Genomic DNA, 14486 nt, shown 5'->3' on the forward strand with positions numbered 1-14486 from the left:
CCTTCCCCTTTCTTCACACTCTCACTATGGCTTCCCCACTCTCTCTGTTAGACTCTGACATTACACACACACACACACACACACACACACACACACACATTCGAACCGATTCACAAAATCCCCCTCCTACTTCGTCCTAATCATTCGTTTTTCTCTTACTTCTCCCATGTGGTCTCATAGAAACTATTAATCCACTTGTCGCGTCCAGTGACGTGGATCTGGTTCCGTTACACACTTTCTTGTTTTTATTATTCTTTTCAAAAACGTGAAACTGACTCTTGACATTTAGGTAAGAAAGAAAGTAAGAATGGTGTGTCGGTGTGATTGTTTTTCTTCTTCTTTTTAACCATTGATTTATTTTGAATGTATTTACTTTAAAATGTCACCCCCCCCACTTCAACCGGTCTATGCCATATGTCGCGGTTTCTTTATTTTCTTTATTCTTGATGCTTAAAAATATATAAAATTAAAGTCAAATATTTAATTATTTATATATCGTGTGAATTCTCGATTCTTTCCTCGGACCTTTGACATCCCCTCCCGGTTACCTGTTTCCATGCCAACATCTTGGCATCATGCTGCCCAACTCCCCACTCAGGTTGCTAGCCGCTATCACAGTTGCCTATTACGCTTCTGAAGATGAACTAAATTAAAAAAAGAAAAAAAAAAAATACCCGGCTTTATCATATTGCAGGATAGAGGACTTCTTAGAGAAAAGTAATTCAAAATATAATTTTTATCGTTGAAATAGAATTCATTTTTTTTTTTTAATGTTGTTTTCCCCGTAAATGTTGAGTTCATCGTCGGGAATAGACTGCGATAAAATGTTGTTTAGGCAATAAAAATGGTTGACGCATGTTCGGAATAAGAACGAAAATCGAACATCGTAAAATTGAATTTACATTAAAAACACAGGCGTTTCTACACTATTGGGACGAAATTTCGGAAATCGTAATTCTGAATTTCACATAAAAATAATAGTATCTGCGTATTCCTCGTATTTTGAAGATGATTTTATCCAAAAATTACGAAAATCGATTTGGTAGAAAATTATTTATTAAAGAAAATAAATTCTATAAAAGCGCCAAAACACATATTATCTACTTAATTTTTATGTCAATTTCAACGAAAAGCAATGTTGTTTACTTAAGTCGGAAAAAAGTTGTCGAATCTCAGATTTTTTTTTGTTTTAATAAAACACAAATAATAAGTCAAAATTGAAGCAAGACGGAAAAACTATTAAAGCGTATTTCGCTTCATTTTTTCCCAAGGTCGAATTTTACATATACACCAGTCACATGGCATTTTGGTAGTCATGTTATTTCTTTTCGACATAAGACCTACAATTGTCAATATTGCCTTAGTTTTTGCACTTTTCGTAATTTTTTATGTTACCAGTTTCGACATGGCAATTAAATAGATACCGTTGGTTTCAATTGAAATGCAATTTCTTGGTCAACTTTCGGTCTTATTCCGAACAAGCGCCGAATGGTTTTATATATATTATATTTTATTTTAAGATTATGACATGATGAACAAATTTCTGTTGTAATATATTTTAGTACTACGCATGAAATCTGAAGAAAAGCATGTGGTTCTTGTTCAAAATTTGCCCTATATTAAAAATAAAGAAAAAGCGGCACTTGTGTACTATTGTCACAGAACAACTTTTTTATTTTACTTTTGAAGATCGCAGAACAGGGGGAGACAATGCAATTTCAGAAGAACATATTTAGATTTTCTAAATAAAACAAATGTTTTCTCAAGATAACAAAAAATCACACACATTCCAATAATCGCCTGTTCAAAACTATAAATTTTAAGTGATATATTTTGGCAGTATTCATTCTTTTCAGAAATTTAGATTTTGTAAAACCAAATACAAAATGTTTTCTGGAAACAAAAAACAATGTCACTCTATTCCAATAATGACTATTCAAAACTATTTATACATTTTAAGTCATACATTTTGACAACTTTCTTTCATTTCAGAAATTTAAATTTTGTGTAAAAAATAAATAAATAAAAATTGCGTTATTAGAATTTTCTTAATTTTATTTTAATTCAATAAATGGGGACTCGTGTAGTAGATGTCTCCATCAATATAGTTTGCTATCAGCCTTGAGAAATTTTAATCACGTGATTATGGTGTAGGACGAGAAAAATCTTACAAAGACAATTTGTTATGGAGACAATACAAAAACACAAACCGGAAATGAAACGAAATAAATAAAATTTAAAACAGTAAAACAAATTCAGTTGCGCTATTATTATTTTTTTAATTTTAAATAATTTCATGTGTAATTATGATTATTTATTTGTTTTTTTTTTTGTTTTTTTTGACATTTATTGAGTTTTATAAGTAAATAAATTCAGTTGTATGTGTAATGATGATTTTTTTTTTTTTTGCTAAGTTGGATGACCCTGAAGTACGAAAAGCAGGCATTAAAAGAGTGGTTGAGAGCTGCATGGCTTGCCAATCCATTGACCTGGCATCCGTTTGCTGGGAAAAAGGAAAACTGGACGTAAAGAACCATTGGAGTCGGCTGGCGATAGATGTTACTCACCACAACGGCGAGGATTACCTGACGCTCATTGACTGCGCCCCATCTAGGTTTGCAAGATACGACAGCAGTCATCCATCAGCTAAGCAGCATCTTCCACAAACGTGCCCCCCCTCCCCCAACAGAGATACTAACTGACAATGGCATCGCTTTCACCAGTGAACAATTCAGAAAGTTTGTCGATGGCTGGGGAGTACATCTGCGGTTCCGATGTGCCTATTTACCGAGTGAGAATAGGATTATTGAGCGGAACCACAGGACTGTCAAAACTAAGGCCACCAGAATGGGCTGTGTGATGTCTGAAGCAATTTATTTATACAACGGATGCTGTATCACCCTCTACATGTGCCGGCCGACATTTTGTACAAGTATCACGTTAGGGTGAAGAGCATAGAAACGCACCCAGTACCTGAGACAAAAGTAACTGGAGGGAAGCTGGAAAAAGGTGATATTGTCTGGATCAAGAACCCATGCGGCAAATGTATGACTCAGTATGGACTTGGACGCATCACTGAAGTGATCAGCAAGCAAGCAGTGTGTGTCGACGATGTGCCCCATCACATTTAGGACTTACGGCCAACAAAACAATTGCGGCTACTCGTGAACAATGGGAGTGAGTCTGACTCCTAGTCAGGGACTAGTGAGACATCACTCTGATTCACAGCAGCTCCCTCAGAAGGTGACTCTGATATCAGTAGCCTCCCAGTGGAAGCGGTATTCTTCAACCTCCAGTCCGCAGGAGAGCTTAAGCGAAAAAGAGGCATGCATCGTTCCCCTTCGGAGAAGCACCCGGTGATGGCGATCACCACCCCATTGTCATTTCTGTGATCATGAAATCATTAGGGAATGTGATAGACATAGAAAGGACCTACCTCAGAAACTGGCGAGAATCTTTCTCGCAGAATGAAAGACAGAAAAAGAAAAGAAAAAAAGAGAGGCCCAAGATGGAGCGCTGTTGTCTTTTAAAGCTTCCAGACACGCGTAGATCTCTAGCAGTCTCATGTTGTATATGCAAATTAGGTGTGCCTGAAATATTATAAAAGGCGAGTCACTGGGAGGAGTGGGAGAAGCGTTTAAGACATACGAATAGAGAACGTCGACGTGTATCTCATGTTGTGGACAACAAACTCTACTCGACTCAACTTGTAACTAACAAACCTCTGCTTGACATTTTAGCCAAAATGTTTTGTTGCTTTGCGTTAGACAAAGACTTCTGATACAGTAGATATTTTCATATTTTGTGAGTTAGTATTTATTTTATGGTTTTAGTTTCGAATTTATGAAAAAAAAATGGTTGACAAAATGGAGGCAACTCTAATAATAATCAATTGGGTATTATCTCCCTTTCGTTGCTAAAATTATAAGAGTGTACAATATTTATTTGTTCTATAATTAGAGGCTCCCAAATGCTATTAAAATCTAGGCTTGGTCTGCTTAGTAATTTTTCTTTCTTTTAGCATATGTGCTGTCTCCTTGAGTTGCCTGACTCTCCACCTTGTATCCCTGTTAATTATTTTGACCTCGTTCCACAAAGGGAAGTTTGTAGTGAGCGGTATTAACCACTTGTGGGAACAGGGTTACTGATCTGTAGGTTGTATGTTCAATATTTATTAGAGGCTAGTAAGTCGAAGGTTGCTAATTGTAGTGAATGACATTGGAATAAACAACCAAGAATATCAAGTACATTTAAAAGGAAAAACAGAGCTAAATATTTACAAATATACAGGAAATATTTATTTACACAGAAGTTATGAACAATACAGAGTGTATTTGTGTACATGCGTGTGTGTGTGTGTATGTGTGTGTGTATGAACGAGCATACATGGAGTAAAATATTCATTGCGTATACATGTGTGGGTGTTTACAAGAGTTCATTAGTGCATACATTGTATGTTCATTGTGTATGTGTGTGTGGATGTACTGAGAGTACGTTAGTACATATTATATTTTCTTACCTTATAATAATAACATGTCTGTCGAGGCATGTTGAAAAAACGCGTGCGTTCACATGGATAGTCAGATGAGAAAGAGATAGAGATAGGTTGGTAACAGAACAGGAAGTAGAACGCCACCTGTCAGCCAAATTGGAATTCATGATAAGGGCAAATAACTGGTACATAATTGAAATACGTTTGTGTGTGTGTGTGCGTGTGCGATATATGTAATAGCATATCAGTCTGAAAAGCAGCTGCCCATAAGAAGTTGTTCCCTTTTCTTCTACATGTGATGAGCTTACACCACCTATATATTGTAAAAAAAGGAATAATCCGGGGCTTACAACACTGTCAGAACAATATGTAGCAATGAAACCACATACCAGGAGTTGGACAATCATAGAATAAACCCCCACCGAAATGACTACACTGAGAGCGTTACATAGGCCCACGGAAAACCTAGATCAAATACAAAAGGACAATATCCGAAAGCTTGCCACAGCGTACACACCATACATAAAGGGCCTGTCCAAAAAATTAAATAAATATGCAGTACATATGATATCAGAACAATATTCAAGAGTGATTCAACTGTCAAAAAACACCTAGTACGAGTCAAACCCCAAACCGAAAGTCTCATGACAAAATCTGTGTATATGAGATTTCATGCAAATGAGGAAAACCATACAAAGGTGAGACCGGTTGTCCCCTAAAAATAAGACTAAAAGAACATTGTAAAGCCGTCGGATCGAAATGTCAGGAATAGCAGATCACATATAGAAAACATAACTGAACGAATACTGAATATAATTAGATTCTTCTTAGACAATAGGACCATCCAGGTTGTCATTGATATACGTTCATCCAAGCAGCCTAACATTAATGCGGGAGTGCCTCAGGGGTTGATCCTTGAACCACTATTATTCTTGATATTCATAAATAGCCTCTCCGACAAAATTGTGTCTGAGATGGATATATTTGCTGGTGCACCATAGTGGGTCTCTGACTAGAGCAGGCAATCAATCGATTTAATTAAAAACTGGACAATTTCACTGATTTTGCTGACAATAAAAGTATTGGAAGTATAAAACATTCATTGATCATCATTCAATCCAGGGCAACGTTCGGTTTCCCTGCTAGTTGATTACAATATGAAAATACAGTCAGTTTGAAAGATTACTAAACAGACAATGGATTAACTATGTCATGGTTTTCTCCATAACTATAGTGTGAATAATCCCAACACCAGACAAATATGTAATCTATAACAGATTCTAACAAAAATAAACTTAAGATGGTAGATAATTAGATTTATTTCCTATATTTTAAAATTTTTAATGAAATTATTCACAATCAATTATCTATTTTCCCATGACTAAAGAACAGGAAATCTAAGGGACATAATTCTATAGAAGAAAGAATAGGGTTATCCCTCATTAATTTCCACTGATTTTTTATTTATAAAAAAACAAAGAAAGAAAGAAAGAAAAGAAACTTTCAGTTTTTTTACCCATAATGTTCAATTCTGATTTCTTATGTGCATGTTATTGGTTTATCTATAATCAACCTGCCAAATAATACTATTTATGTTACAGTCTAAGAAAAAAAACTGTTAAGATATTATATTAGTTCACGAGTCATCACAATTTTCACAGTTTAATTTAAATCAATCTATTCTCAAATTAATAAATTGCAAGCTATCTATGCTATAAAGATTCTTATTTTATTAATTTTCTCCCAATATAGAACAAATGAAAATAGCACAATGCACTTCTCTCTCTGAAAAAATTCATCATGATAGTTCAATACTACCCTTCCAACTCATTTATCTATATTTAGATGGAAACATCTACTTAATTGATGTACCTGAAAAAAGTTAGCTGCTACATCTGCCAGAACGTTGTGAGAATAACACTCAAGATTAGAATAGTAGTCCGAATAATCTAAATAATGCGTATTATCAATCTTCATCTCAAAAATTCAGAAACATAAGATTAGCATTCAAAATGTTAAATCTTTTAATACATGAGGATTGGCTAAACAATTTTAAAGTCAGAAGCTTCCAAATTCCTTTAAAATTTAAAAAAATCTCAAATGAATTAATTTTTTTCAACTATTAACAAATGGTAAAACGGTTGACTTATTCAAAAAGAAACAAGAAATGTGCACATAGCTTTTTTCTTTATCATTTTCAGCAACATATATTTTTATCATTGAATTTTTTATTTATTTATTTTTTTTTTAATGCATTTTCACCCCAAACAAGGCACAGTGCCACTTTGATGTAGGGGGGACTACTATCTGGGACATAAATTGCAGAGATATTGTGTAGTGAGTTGAGCAACAAGATGTCTGTTCACATTACACTTGAACTTCTGCATGTCAGTACAATTGGGGAAGCAGGAACCCGGAAAGGAATTCCAAAATCTAAAAGTTCTGGGGAATAAACTATTAGAGTAGAAGCGCTTCTGGCATCTGAGGATCTCAACTGTGTAGGAGTGGGATTTTGCTGCTTGTCAGGTTTGTCGGGGGTATTTACGTCAAGGGGTACAAGGGCTTGTAGTTCATCGGAGCATATTGACATTTTTCTAGGTGGGGGGGGGGAGTTATAAGATCCATATGTATTTTAATTCTATTTATTGACCAGCAGCGCATGTAAAAATCTAAGTCATGTCTCCAAAATACGCTAGGAAAAAGAGGCTTCTAGTTAGATTTAACAAAAAAAAGCAAAAATAGTCACTTGACGTATTTAGAAATACATGCATGCACTCGAAATCATTTTTGGCACTAAAAAAGTAAATTCACTCCTTTGATATACTCACTGACAAAAGTTGCACGTACACAATGCTTACTGAAGTCACTCACATTTTGTTACACACATATACACACTGACAAAAATAAACATATACATTTCTAACACAATATCTTTGCTTATTTCGAACTTTCAATTTTTCTAATGAACAATAAATAAAATAACTTTTAATCCTCTGTAAAATTGTAGATAATAAATATGGTATCTTACTTTACGAACTCACTATTGCTTCACAAATTTTGCTAATTGAAATATCAACTTAAAATAATAAATATTTAATTAATAACTTTGTTGTTAACATGAACCAAAATTTTTTTCATTTAATCATATAGATAGATAAATATTAACATTTTGATAAGTTTGATACCAATTTATTTATCTTTGAAATGTGACCGTCAAGAAAGGAAAAGAAAGAAGAAATAAATTTGCCTTTCACTTGCAATTTTAACTTATTGAAAATCAATTAGCTCGCTAAAGAAAGAAACATTTCAATACAAATGCTAAATATTTGTTCAGTAAATCAAACAATATTTCGAAACAGAACTATTTGTAATATTAAAATCCAAAGAATCATTGACTTATGAAAACAATAACAAATAATAGTCAATTAATAAAATCTTTATTAAAACCAATATGCAAATTAATTAACTTTGTGATTTAATTGCATATGCATAAGCAGTATATAAAAAAAATGAATGTGTCTATTGTGTAGAGTTGGATTAGCTTAAAATAGACCAGTTTGATGTGACTGTTAGTGGAATAAATTGGTCCAACTTTCTCATTTATTCATTTCAATTGTGTTCATCATTTTCTTTCATTCAACATTCGCATTTTAATCCATTTCCAACACTGGTAAATGTTGAGATTAGAGTCAGGGACAGATTGTTCAAAAAGACAAGTAAAAATCATGTATAACCGATAAAAATTGCATTCGTTTTAATGATTATAACATGCTAAACGTTTTAGAGTTAAAATCTTTTAATATGAAGTATTAATAGAAAACAAACAAACACGAATATATCACATTCTACTTGTTACTTTTAGAAAAGCAGTCATGTTACTAGCATATTTACTCATTGAAAAAATGTTTTCTTCAGATTTCAAGCATAATAGTGAATACATTCAGCATGTTATGATCTTTAAAAGGAAAACGATTTTTATCGCCTTTACACAGTTTTTAATCATTTTTTGAACAATCAGTGTCTGACTCTAATCTCAACATTTATCTTAACACTTATTAAATTTGAATTGTTTGCATAGGTCTTGGTAAATTTCAAAGATGCGACCATCATCTATACCCTATTCCTAGATAGAATTCATGCTACATAATAAATCAACCCAGCACAATTCAGTCCAACAGAGGGTGGGTTATATCGGCAACTTTTAGCTCCTGATTTCTCAGATGGAAGCACAGTTATGTGCAGTTCTAGAAGGTTCACCTTTTCAGGCTTTACTTATTCAAACTTTGAGAATGGGTTGGTTTACTGCTAATCATCTATGGAGCTCTCTACCGAGGAATGTTAATGAGGCTGCATATTTTGTAGGCCAGAATGGACAATGTCTTGGGCTCTGGATTTTCAATCTTCATATTGTAAGATTTAAAAATAAACACACAAAAGATTGTTGTAACTATATAAATGCAAAATTGACATTTAGTGATACGGATTGAAAATGTTAAATAATTAAGCAAGATGTGCCAGATGCTTCATTCAAACAATCTTCACATTAATTTCTGCTTTCCTGCAAGCTACAAGATGATTGTCTTCAAATCCAATGTCGCCAAATACCTATAAGTAATCAAACTTTGTTCATTTCACTCATAATTTTACATCCTCTCATAAAATTCTTCTTCATTCAATTGAGAATCCATCCATCTCATTAATCCTTATTCTTGAGTGGCTTTTAGCCTTAATAAGTAGTAACTCATTAGAAAAAAATGATGAAAAAATTTGTTTTCTAAACAGAGGTATTGTCATTTGTATCATTTTCACATATTCTGTTTTTCCTCATTGTACTTGATATATTTAGAACATATCGGTTGCTGTGCTCCTTCTTCAAGTGTTTTCGTTGTAGTTGTTAACTGTCTAGAAATGAACACTTAATTTAATGTACTTCATAGTTAGTTTCGAATTTGGGAGTTTTTTGAGAGTAAACATAAGTTAGATATTTTAATTAATTGTTAAAATATTAACAATGGTTCACATTTGTTTGTCATGATAATTTCAAATTAAGTAATTTTATGTTTTATATCAAGAAATATTGTATCGAAAAATTCAAATATTAGTTTTTCCTCATGAATAAAACAGATCTGTAAAATGTACTAAAGTTTTTATTTTGGAAAAAAATGATTGGTAAGATGAATAAAACCTTGGACTTTGGAAGTGTGTGTGTGTGTGAGAGAGAGAGAAAGGATAAAGCGTAAAATTACATAGGAACTTTATTACATTATCAAGCCAATAAGGGCTACAGAAAAAGGAATAAGGGAGAAACCTCTTTAGGCTATGGTATTTCAAAACTAAATGCTTCTCATCAGAAGAGGAGAAAAAACTGGCATTATACAAACAAAGGCAAAAAGACAACACCAACTTTGCAAACATTCAGATTAGAAATGGGGAAAAAAATTATGGGAAAGGGTAATATGATTGGGATAAAAGTGAGAAGAAACAGAAAAAAACAATAAAGGCTAAAAAAAGATATATATATATATATATATATATATATATATTTCAAAGGAAACCTTTATGAATTTCAATATAAATTTCAACCAAAGTAAATGTCTGTTCATTTTTTAATAATGTGTTGTTTTGGCTTCAAACGTATATAATACATATTTTATTTTAGTCAAACTCAACCAGCGCTTCTAAGGAACAAAAATCTTAACGTGAATCCCGTGTGACCAAACGCACCGTTCCGAGATTTAAAAAACTACCGTAGAAACAACAAACGGACTTATACTTGTTGATTCTCTGCTCCAATGACAACATGGCAAAAAAAAAGAAAGACATAATGAAGATGAAGGTTTCCTTCGAAATATATTGATGAATTTCAATATAAATTTCAAACAAAATAAATGTCTGTTTATTTTGTAATAATGCGTTGTTTTGGCTTCAAACGTATATAATACGTATTTTATTTTATATATATATATGTTTATTCAACTATATTTCAACTTTTATTTATACCAATTCTTTAATTTATGAAGCTCCGTAGTTATAGATATATATATAATTACGGAGCTTCATAAATAAAAAGTGGAATATAATTGAATAAACATATTTCCACATATATATATATATATATATATATATGTATATTGATCATTGTACCCACGTATGGTCCCGACATCGTTCAATGTTTGCTAGATGTCAGTGTACATTTGACAAAGGATAGCAATAGCGTCTGCATAGTCCAGGTCAGTAATGGAATAATCACATCCAACTTGCATGTCAGTGAAATCCATCATGTTCCTGTCAATAATTTGGATTATTTGAATTATTCAATCTAATGTTCTCATCTTGAGTGTTATTCTCACCATGTTTCGGCCAATGTAACATTCAACCTTCTTTAGGTGTATTTTGTTGAATTTTAGACTATTTCTGTCAAACTTTTGAATTTGTAGGGAATTTCAGATGAAACCCTTTTAATCCACATGGATAGGATGCTCTCATTCCATCTACCATAACTGGGTATAAGTTTTAAATAATTTGCAGTTATATTCTTAGTATTGTCTGCACTGAGGATTGAGCCATGATTGAATTTTACTTGGGACTTTATCTGTTACACCACAAGTCTTTGCTGTCAATATTTATTTTGGTCTTCATGCACAAATCTAGTTTGTGACCTGAGTTCCTAGGAATCGGGGTTTTCTTAGTTGCAAGTGTCTTTGGTTTTTGCAAATGTGATCCTATTTCCCCCCTCGGCTACTAAGTGTTAGGAAGCAGGGGAAAATATAACAAAAGAAGAGGAAATAGGCTTATCAAAGTAGATGAAGGCAGGCTAAGGTTCCGTCGTAATTCAGATAACAGTAACGGTAACAAAAGAATGGAACAATGGATTTAAATATATTTAAATTTGGTTTGCAAGCACTTTAGAATTCCAGGTTCTTTAGAATTGGCAAGGAGTTTTATGACGTTTTATGACAGTGTCTGGTTAATGACGGCTGGGCAATGGTCAGCAACAGAATTCTGTTATCAGTTAAACACTTGATTAGAGCTGGGTACAGTTGAACACAGATTGTGGCTCTGAGCAGATGGGAAAATGAATTGATCAATTGACTGACAAATACAGCTCGACAGTAGATGTAGACCTTAATATTTAGTGGGTTAGCTGTGTCACATACACATCCAGAGTCCAACTGTATGACTACTTCATTTAATCACATAAATTAATATATGAAAATGTAATTTTATACATAAATTTTCAGTATTTACTTCAACAGTGCTCAATACATAGGTAGCGCTAGGTAGTAAGTTATAAAAATATATATGGCAATAAAGCTACACAGAATATTCTGCATTTCATTCTCGTGAGAATTCATCAGACTTATGCAAAGAGTTGTGGTTACTGTGCGTTTTTATATATGCACATGCTATTGAATTTTTAGTTAACCAATTTTGACTGCACCCTTCCTAATCAGCCAATGGGCACTTTCAGGACAAAGGTACAGTTGACCTTAGGTTCACCCCTTCCTTTATGTGTGTGTTTTCATGGGAAGAGTAGATATCTAAGTAAGCTAACATATTTTCAACCTAAGTGGAGTTAGATATTTAAAAAAAAAAAAAAAGGACGACAACATTAGATATGTAATTTTTTTTTTCTATAATTCGGATATTATTTTAGTTTATATATATATATATATACCATTATTTATATATATGCATATGTATGTTTATTTTATTTTATTTATTTTTTATTGTTATTGTCAATTTTAAAATTATTTTGTATTGTTATCCTAGAGTAAAGTTTATCCTGTGCACACAGTTCGCTGTTTCTCTCATACAGTTTAATAGATGTTGGGGTTCTTTAAAGTATAGGATAGCAAATTTTTCATTCAGGCATAATCTACATGGATCGTCTAGGTCCCTATATGTGCTTGCTTGTCTTACTATTTTCCATTCGACTATTGGAGAACATCCGCTTTATTTGAGTTCCCAGTATTGGTTTGCTAGTGCTATTTTCATTCGTTTTTGTTTTTGAACGTACTTTTATGGTCATAATATCGGGTTTTGAAATCTAAGGAAGTCATACCTACGTAATATTTCTTGTTATTCGGGTTTTCTTTCGCAAATATTGTGGTCTGGTAAACTATTCTTTTGGTTAGACATTTATTTTGAAGTGGGCAAAGTGTGCGAGATCTACAGGTGCATTTATCTTGTTCATTATTAGTATTTTTATTTCTATTATGGTTGTTGTTGTTTGGGTTTGGTTTATTATTATTATTTCCACTAATTGTTTTTTATAACCTAATTGACCTAAGGGAGCGTTTTGCTCCCTATTTGGAGATCAGACCTCCCAGGGACCTGTGGGAGACCGTATAACTATACTAAGGTTGCTTTCATAGATCCCGGGCGATAGCGAATATCCCAAGATTGGAATTGAAATATATATAGATATTTTGCTTTATTGTTTGAAAATCGGAGATATATTATTGTTTGAGAGGTGGACGACAGGAAATGTGAGAATGTTAGAATAATCGACTGTACTTGTTGACCTAGGAGATCCTTCAGACTATGGCTGTCTGAATGATGGGATGTGACCTTTTGGGGTCATGAGAATTGAATGTTGATTTTGGCCCCAGATTTCAAAAACTCTCGACTATAAGTTGAGCTGCACACACGCAATCTGCACCTACGTGTCATAATTTGATTGGCTTAGGAGATTTTCCACCCGAACACACACACGACTATATAATGTTAAGCCGCTCAAAAATTAAGTAGATTCCCGTTTTGATTCAAAGGGGCACAGATTGTGTGGAGACTCGCTGAAGATGTGATGAACACGCCCCTCCTCTCCCTCCCGTTCCCTGAAGACGTGATGAACACGCCCTTCCTCTGACCCGTCTGAGTGCTATCTCTGAAGAGAAGAGAGATTTCAGACTTTCTAGAACTGAACCATATATTTGTAAAAAAGTCTGTAATATATTTTGTGAAATTAGAATAGAATTCAAGCGTCTGTTGTCTTTCTTGCCTGTGTGAGTTTTGTTATTCGTTTTCAGCATACCAGGATTCAATGTGACAACCTCTAGAAGGACCAGATGACACGAGCCAAAGTTTCCAAGACACGGGAGTCCTTACATAACTTTACAAGAGAGGGTGTTACACTTTGTGTTAATTTTATTTTTGTCATGTTGTTCACTTTTTTATTGTTTATTTTGTTATTATTATTTGCATTACTTTTATTTAATATTTTGTTATGTGCTTTAATTATCATCTCTAAATTTTCGCAGTAGCTGTATGATAACTTTAGGTTATTTTTATTGAAAATTTTGTGTAACGGATTGGTTGCAGGGAAGTGCATTTCGATGAGATCTAGAAATTTCTTGCTAAGTTTTGTTTTTAACATTTGATTGTATGACACTGTATACCAGATTATATTCTTTTTTCTTCTATTCTTAATTTTATTATAGTTATCAGTGTTTTGTTGCTTATATTTAATATCAATATTTTTGTATCCGCTATTTTTTAAGGCTGTGTCGTGGATGTTGATTGACCAGTTAAATACATTTTCATCACTTCAGTTATTGCTGAATCTACTTACGATCGAGTTAGGAATCCGTTTTATAATTGATGGTGGGTGATTGGACTTAGGGTGTACATATATTGGATTAGTGTTATCTTTTAAGTAGGGTTCATATGTGTTTTTGTCTAAATTTAACGTGACATCCAAGAAGTTTGTTATTTTTATGTTAGCTAGTACGTCTACTTTTAGGCCTAATTTGTTTATTTCCTTGTGTATGATTTTCTTAATGTTATTCCCCTGGACTTTGTTAGAGTCTTTTATTATAGCTAATCCATCATCTCTATATAGGCCGATAGTAGTATCAAATATGCTTGTGAGGGTATATAGAATAAACAATCCCACAAGATCTGATGCCTCTGCAGAATCCGGAGTACCCATCACCAAATCAAAAGAATTTATCATTTTAGTTTTATATATATATACTAGCATTTCAGCCCG

This window comes from Euprymna scolopes, chromosome 37 (genome assembly GCF_053919585.1).
Source record: "Euprymna scolopes isolate OS-2025 chromosome 37, ASM5391958v1, whole genome shotgun sequence".
Classification (NCBI taxonomy): domain Eukaryota; kingdom Metazoa; phylum Mollusca; class Cephalopoda; order Sepiida; family Sepiolidae; genus Euprymna; species Euprymna scolopes.